Below are 8,862 nucleotides of genomic sequence, written 5' to 3' on the forward strand. Positions count from 1 at the left end.
TTACTGAGTCTGATTTATACGATCAATTTATTAAATGATATGTCAGGCTATTATTGACTTTTAAATATGACCAAATTTTGTCAAGGATCACCGACAATCTGAAATGAGTTATTTTTGGCAATGTGTATTTCCCAGAGGCTGCAGCTCTTTTCGCGGACCACTTCCTAAGAAAGGTTATGCACATATACAAAAGAATAGACCTACGGAAGTTCTGTGCTTTGTGCAGTAACAAGTAAACATCAAACATCAAATATGTATGTATGTATAAACACACAAAAACAATGCGCACGAAAACTTATTTTCTAATCTTTCTATTATATAAGAAGAAGATTCAAAAGGAGGCCAGATTCGTAGCTTAATATTTGTAAGACTAATCATAATCACACAATCCTAACGATAAAAAAAAAAAAAAAATTGTAATTCCACCGTAGTTAATAAAACAGGAATTCTATTTCCGATTAAATTAAAGTTTGGTTTTATCTTATGATGATTTAAATTACTGCTTCCTTAATAGATCGAAATCTTTAAATATAATCTCTTTCTTAATGTTTATTTCGATCTTTTCCCCTTTTTGCCGATTTAATATAAATGGAAGAATCAGTCCCCCTTGTTACTATAACCTAGTCATTGAAAAGAATTGGTCTATATCTAATTTAATTCCCTCTATGCTAACACCTTTTTAGATAATGTAATGTTTTGGGCACCTTAAGTCAAAGCGATAACGAAAAGAGTGTATGTGCTTTTTACGCAACTTCTTTCCCTTTTATTTGCAAACCCAATCCTATCAGAGTTGTATAATTTTTAAATAAGGTAGACTCTAATTGAAATGTGTATCGAGAAGCAATTTTGAGAGTGAAATGCTCGCGCCCCTACTTTTCCGCTTGTGCAATAACCACGCCAACGGGTCATCTGGTGGTCAAGTCAACGGAAAAAATGAACTGATGTTACTCAAGTCATTGGAGGGAGGCGCAGATTTCGAAGTGGACTCAAGTCACGAATGGGACAAGGCTCGTCAACTCCCGCGTGGGAGGGAAGTCTTCTTTTCTTTTGTTTTTGTCGGTGGAGGGAAGTCTTTCACAAAGACCTAGTCTTAGCAAGCCCCCGCGGCTTGTATAAAATAAAAGGCAAAAATCAGCAACAGTTCTTGAATTATAACCGTTATGATATATTTATCCTAATTTTTTTTAGTAACTTGAAAAATTATAAACTTGTACTTGAGTGATATATTTATCATATGTCGAAAAGAACTGCTAAAAATGTGCCTACATTGATGTTGGAAAACAAACATTGTTAATATGACGCTCATGTAATTTAAATGAAATACAAACGATATTATTTTGATTGAAAAATCATCTGACGAAACCTTTTATGGAGGGTAAATGTTTACGTAACTACAAATTTATGATAAATACATCATAATGAGCATAGTTTAACATTTCTAATATCACAAGCCGAAAAATAAAACAATATAAAGGCCGGAAAAAAAGACTTAAGAATTGATTTATTTGAAAATAAAATATAATTGAGAGGAAATACTAAATCTATATTGAAAAGACATTAGCATTGGGACATGGCTATCCATACCACATAATAACATCGGTAGTAATTTTTCGTTACATCCTTTTTTGAGCCGAACAAATTGCTTCATATCCTTAACTCAATCAATCTCGCCAGCATTTTCATCGGCATCGGGAGGTAATTACCTGTACAAGTTCTTGGGCGATCATTTCGCATGATTCAACGCGTTACTTGATGTGATGGTCATGCGCGTTGATGTGACATCGGCGCTTGCAAGCCACGGTAACATTGGAACCACTGTTGCACTTTTTTTAGACGGTGGGACTGGGTCAATTGGCCAACCATGCTGCCCGATCCAACGGTCATCAAAACCCTTGATAGCCTTGCCCTCAATTGGCGGGCGCCAGGCTAGCATTCATGTTTTCTTGAGCGGGTCAAAGGGATGATCAATACAAGACGGCGGTAATGCATTCCCCCAACTGTACGCAACATCTTTTGATCCTGATAGTACATGTTATTGTAGGCATAGCCTCCGTTTGGTTCAACTTTTCAAATGGGCTTTTCAACTCTAAAGTCCCTTGGCCAAATGTATATGCGTTTGGTTCAATTTTTTTGGCGACTTTGGCAATATGTAATTGCATTTTCAAATGGCTTTAAGGACCCTTAACCCAAGGTAAGTCCGAAAGTACTTTGGGAAGTTGTATTTTCAAAATGTAAGTCCTCAGCACTGTTCATCTTCTCCAAAACCACCGCATGGAAGCCGATCGGAGGCCGACAACCGCCGGCCAAGAGGTCGCGCGCGCCAACCACGCACCGACGACCGTCGGCCAAGGGTCACCCTACCCCGGCAACCGTCGCCGGACCTTAGGCGACACCTGGGTCACGCGACCCAGGTGGTCGTCGCCTGAATCGTGTGACCCAAGCGGCCGCCTGAGGTCGTGTGACCTCAAGCAACGGTCACCGGGTCGAGCAACCCCAAGCGACGACCGCCCGAGGTCGTGCGACTCCGGGCGATGACCGCCTGAGGTCGCGCGACCTCGGCGACGGTCCCCGGGTCGCGCAAATCTGGCCATCTAGCGGCCGAATTCGACAGTTCGGTGGCCGGACTTCAAAAAAGAAAATAATTTTTTTTTATTCTTTTAATTTAATAAAAGTCATTTACAAATGCAAATTCTACCAAGCAATATTTCCATTTTGGAAAACTCCCTTCACCCAAAGGGATTTGCATTTTGGCAAATACATTCTTCAAAAGCCGAACCAAAGGAGCCCATAATTTAAAATTCTTGATATCACAAAAAGTTCAAAGTAAATATGTGAGAGTATGATTTGAATTTTTTTAATCATTTTTTCTCTAAAATAAATAATAAAAGGCTTGAGAAAAAGTGAAAAAAAGTTAACAATTAAATCACTGAAATGAGGAAGAAAATGAGAGGAAAGAAAACACTTGTATGTAAAAGATATTAGTATTGGGATGTGACTACCTACACGACATAGTAACATCAGTAATAATTTCTCATATAGTTTTCTTTTTTTTTTCCAAGCCGAATGAACTAGTTCACGCCCATAATTCAATCAAAGTTGCTAGTGTTTCCATCGGCATCGGGAGCGACTCCCCATGCAAGTTCTTCGGCGAACACTTCACACAAATCGCTTATATACACAAGATGTTATGTAATACGACAGGACATCGTCACTTGCAACTAATAGTAACATCGGAACCATTACTACCCATTAGGATTAATATTACAAAAAACCATAAATTGGTACATTTGTAATAAATTTACTCTAAATAATTTTTTTAACACAAAACTCCAAATTAGTATTTTTATAACAAATTTACCCTATATTAGTTTTCGTTAAATTGAATTAATATCAACAAAAATTACAAAGTTGTAAACCCAAATTGTTACATTTGTCAATTGTAATGTGTTATTCAATTCAACAATTCAACAATAAAATAAAATTCGGAAATTAACAAAAGGTAAATAACATAATAATTTGAGATTTTTGGTTATAAAAAAATGAATTTGAGATAAATTTTTTTATTTATATATCATTTTGCAGTTTTTTGTGATATTAATCATGTACATTATTTTCAAGTAGTTACTCGGTCAATTGAGCAACCATGTTACACGATTTGTCGGTCATCCAAACCCTAGACATCCTTGCCCTCGTTTGGGGGCGCCGGGCGAGCATTATCGTTATTCTTGACTGAGTCCAAGTGAGGTGACCAATGCAAGACGACGGCATTGGCTTCCCCCAACTGCACGCCACACCTTTTGATCCTGAGACTGTTCCTTCTGTTGAGATATCTCCATTTTCTAATGACGAAAAAAGTCCGGTTTTACTTATATGAATGATAATCCGTGCGAGGAATCGAATTTGTTGCGTGCGTCTAATCCATATAGACAAACCAAAATTCAAAATTGTTAAGCCAGCATCATGGGTTTTTGTCCTGGGCTAACCTTATTAAGACTGCTCTATATAATCAATTTATTCAATGACACGTCGGGTTATTAAGGGTTTTGAATATGACTAAATTATGTCAAGGATCACCAACAATCTAATATATCTATTGGTAAATCGTCTTGTAAAGTAGTTTTTAGTAAATCAAGCTATTTTGTTTAAGGTTTTGACTTGTCGACATGTAGTACTTTCCTCTCTTCTTCTTTTTTAACCCCTCACCTTGTTCACTTACAAGTGAATTCCACTGCACAAACACCAATCACGTAACATCTGCAGTATATAGCCTGACAATCTCCGACCCTGCATCAAGCAAAACCATCCTAAGCACCACCAGCATCAAAACCGTAACATGGTTCACTCATCATCCACCCTTTATTTCCTTATTTCTTTGAGTGTTTTGATCCGAACCTACCCATCCCATGCACTATACTGCAACAACACCATCGGAAACTTCACGTCGAGCAGCCCCTACGCAAAGAACCGCGATGCCGTCCTCAGTTCTCTAGCCTCTAATGTGGCTGCACATGATGGGTTCTACGACACGAGCACGGGCGAGAACCCAAACACCATCTATGCCATCGCTTTTTGCCGAGGGGATTCATCGGCAGATACCTGCGAGAGCTGCATGAGCTCCGCAGTCCGAGATTTGGTTATGAAGTGCCCTTACCAGAAGGCGGTTTTCTCCTGGGGAAACGGAGATCCGCCATGCTTTATCCGATACTCTGACACTCCAATCTATGGGATACTGCAAACGAGTCCTAAGTATTTGATGGTCAACCATGGCAACCGCATCACCATGGACCAAGACCAGTTCGATGAGGTGTGGAGGAACTTGATGGAAAGACTAGTGAGCAAAGCTTCAGACGGCACTTCAAGGCTCAAGTACGCCACGGGACAGAACAACTTGCCGGACAACAAGACGATCTACTCATTGTTACAGTGTAGTCCCGACTTGTTGCCAAACGATTGCGAGAGTTGCTTGAGGGAAGCCATTGATGATTACTATAGGTGTTGCCACGGATGGCAAGGCGGTTATGTTTACAAGCCGAGCTGTAATTTCCGATGGGAATTGCACAAGTTTTTCGAGTCAAGCCCCAGTCCATATCCGTCTTCTCCACCATCTCCATCTTCTCCATCACATCCAGCTACTCCGCCGGCTCCCAAAGTAGATATTGCCAAAGGTACGGCGTTTAAGCTCATGGAAAAAATAATATCCTCCTATGTTCATGGGCTAATATGGGCAATTTGTGCATTGCAAGGGCAAAAAGTATGAGAACCTAAATGAAATTTTTTATGTATCAAGGTCAAAAGTGTATGTAAACCTTCATCAATTTATTTGAGTGGGCTAATAGCTAATGGATTTTGCTAAAGAATGCCTCCAAGGCACTTGTTAACAAGCCATTTAAAGTAACTTCGAAGTCTACTATACAATATTTTTCTCTTTTTAAGTGTAATCAACACTTTTTGGAAATCATAATATTCCCTGTTAGGTGTGATGGGCACTCACTCTTTCAGGATTGCAATTTAGTTGATGGTTTTAGTTATGCTGACAAAAACAATCATCTGATCAGGCACCTTGGCTGCTATCATCTCTTCAGTCGCTGTTTTTGTAATGCTTCTCTTCATCAGCTGTTGTTACCTTCGGAGGAGGCCAGCAGAGAAGAAATATGAAGCTGTACAAGAAGGAAGTGGTAATGATTGTCCTTTTATAAAAATAAACACAAAAATGAAACTTTCAAATGAGAAACTCAAAATATTTTGAAGCTATGACCGGAAGACACGAAAAACAAGTCCAAGTCTAAACGACTTTGTTGTTCACTCATGAAGGTGTAAGCGAGATCACATCCTTGAAGTCCTTGCAATTCGATTGGGATACTTTGCTTGCCGCCACAAACAATTTTTCTCAAGAAAACAAGCTTGGCCAAGGTGGATTCGGGGAGGTTTACCAGGTATATTAGTGATTATGAAAGACGTCTCAGAATTCACTCGATGCTCGGTAGGGTACCTGAAATTTTTTAAAAGTGCTTCTTCGCTGAATAGTGCTAGATGTAGTTTATTTTTACCGTGTACATTGACAACTCAACCATTATTGAACCAAAACCATGTCATGAACTTTCAGCTCACTTAATTCGCAATGGACGTTAAGAGGGCTATATCATTCTCTTTTTATGAAGAATATATTCTAATTTTGTCTCTTCAGCCCTACGAATTACTGTGGTCAGCGACTCTTATTATCATAAGAGATGTCCACGGCCCTATCTTGTGAACGACGTAAACAAACAATTTTACAAGATAAAAAAAAAAAAAAAGAGGTGGAGAGTTCACGAGATCTTGTCCCCTTTTACAAATTTTTTGCAGGGTAGGCTTCCCAACGGGCAAGAAATAGCTGTGAAGAAGCTATCCCAAAGCTCAGGGCAAGGCGTCCAAGAATTTAAGAATGAGATTGTGTTGGTGGCGAAGCTTCAGCACCGGAATCTAGTGAGATTGCTCGGATTTTGCTTGGAAGGAGAGGAAAAGCTACTCATATACGAGTTTGTGCCCAACAAAAGTCTCGACTACTTCGTGTTTGGTTAGTTCCACTTACAATGGCTTTATCTTCATCTCTTAGGTATAGATGATTGAGCGAATACTTCTTTATTATATCATATATCATCTTTCTAATCTAACTCCTAGACTTTCAAGATTATACTTAATCTCATTCACATCCTTAAATCACTACACGACCCGACAAAAGCAAACAATTAAATTGGCCAAGACGTTACAATATAATATCGTGGCATCGCTCGAGGGATGCTCTATCTTCATGAAGATTCTCGGCTTCGAATCATTCACCGTGATTTAAAAGCTAGCAACGTCTTGCTGGACAATGATATGAACCCAAAGATTTCAAATTTTGGCATGGCGAGGATTTTTGGAGTCGATCAAACTAAGGCAAACACTAGCAGAATCGTAGGAACCTAGTAAGTTCTCCATTTTTCGGAGTTTAATATTAGGTAGCTTCTGCTTAAGAATTGATAAGGGTACTAACATTGACAATGGACATCCCAACATGTATGGTTCTGGTGGTGGTTTTCAGCGGGTACATGTCCCCGGAATATGCGATGCATGGGCAATTCTCTCAAAAGTCCGATGTTTACAGCTTCGGTGTCCTCCTCCTCGAGATCATTTGCGGCAAGAGGAATGACTACTACTACCGATCTGATGGAGGTGAAACTCTCGCAAGCTATGTAAGTTTTTGTTATTATTATTATTATTTAATTGTTTCGCGACCTCAAGCAACAATACTATTCCGTGGTTCACTTGTTGTGTCCAAATGAACTGCTCTAGGCTTGGAAGCATTGGAGAGACGATGTGCCTTCGGACCCAGCATTGGGAGAATCTTATTCCAGAAGCCAAGTGCTAAGATGCATACACATTGGCTTTCTATGTGTTCAAGAAGATCCGGCTGATAGACCGACAATGGCGAGCATAGTTCTTGCGCTGAGCAGCCAAACTCTTAGTCTACCAGTGCCACAAGGACCCGCCTTTTTTTTCCGAAGCGGGATGGAACAGCCGAATAACATCGTAGCAAATGACCAGGGACAAGATCAAAACAACAGCGGCTCTGCACCTTTGTCGGTCAATGGAGTGTCGATCACTGAATTCTACCCCCGATGAAGCACATGAACATCTATTCACGGCATGATTTCATCTGCTTCTCGAGCTAATTATGTGGATGTTGCGTCCAGAAGTGCTATTTAGTTTTACATGAACTGTTTGATGAGTGCGCTTGTCGTCACTACTAATAAACCGGTAGCGATGCGGTTGTTTCCTTTTCTCTTTGTATTAGAAAAGCCACCTTTTTTCTGATTGGATCGCGTTCTAAATTTTTTCTTTTAAGTAAAAAATATCATCCAACATGGACAAAGTGGCACCAAGAAAAGAACAAACATTGGTGAGGTTGGGCCCCAATTCCGTAACATTCCGGAAGCAGCTTGGCATTGTGTTGGTCTCGTCGGGCATGCCTCAAATTTCCTGGCGCACATAGCCCAAAAGTGGCAGCTACATTCTCTCAAAAGCAGCCACGTCCTGTCTTTATCTTTGTTTCTCTCTATTATTGTCTTTTGTTGTTCTATTGAACAATCCAAGTGATATTAATATCCACGGACGTAGGGGCGTCAATAGTTCGAACGCGACCTTAAATGAAAGCACGCCAGACCCGACCCCACCGAAAACCACATACACCCCAATTTGTCAGGTCGGTTTAGACCGGCTCGGGCTTTCGAGGATTTTTTTCTCCTTTGTATTTTAGTATTTTTTTTTTCCCAAAAAATAGTGAAAAATTATCTTTTATTTTCTCCACACGATCTATCCCACTTTAACGAGGAAAATGATATTGTATGTTAGCATCAGCAACAATTGTAGCAAATATATATACACCACGAAATCCCTTAATGAATGGGATTCTACAACAAAATTGTAAGGAAATCAAAAACTGATGAAAATAAAAGATTACCTAATATTACAATCTTACAACTACGTAAAGAGAATATTTACAACGACTAAAATATCTCTAGGTCAATGTTTGCAGATCATTCACCCTCCCAAAAGGATCAATCTTGGTACTTCACCCGTCCTTATGGATAATGACAGTGACATCAACTCCCCAACATGATGCGGACAAGTTTTCTATCATTCACTCCAAAAAGGATCGATGTTGGCTTGAAATGTTTTTGCAGTGTTAAATCTTCACATGATTCTTCAAGTTATATAAAAATGCGAAAAGGATTGTCTTCCATTTTATTTATTAATTTATTTGGTGATGTAAGAAGTCGAAATGCTCGACTTCGGTTTCACTCTCTTGAAAATGCCAGAGACTAAAACAGATTTCTAATGATT

At 39.4% G+C, this 8,862-nt stretch overlaps 1 pseudogene; it reads left to right on the forward strand.

The window, feature by feature from the left end:
* Nucleotides 1-4,333: 4,333 nt before the first annotated feature.
* On the forward strand, nucleotides 4,334-7,710 carry LOC104447667 (annotated as a pseudogene).
* The last annotated feature ends 1,152 nt before the right edge of the window (nucleotides 7,711-8,862 follow it).

Source organism: Eucalyptus grandis, chromosome 5 (assembly GCF_016545825.1).
Source record: "Eucalyptus grandis isolate ANBG69807.140 chromosome 5, ASM1654582v1, whole genome shotgun sequence".
In the NCBI taxonomy this organism is placed as follows: domain Eukaryota; kingdom Viridiplantae; phylum Streptophyta; class Magnoliopsida; order Myrtales; family Myrtaceae; genus Eucalyptus; species Eucalyptus grandis.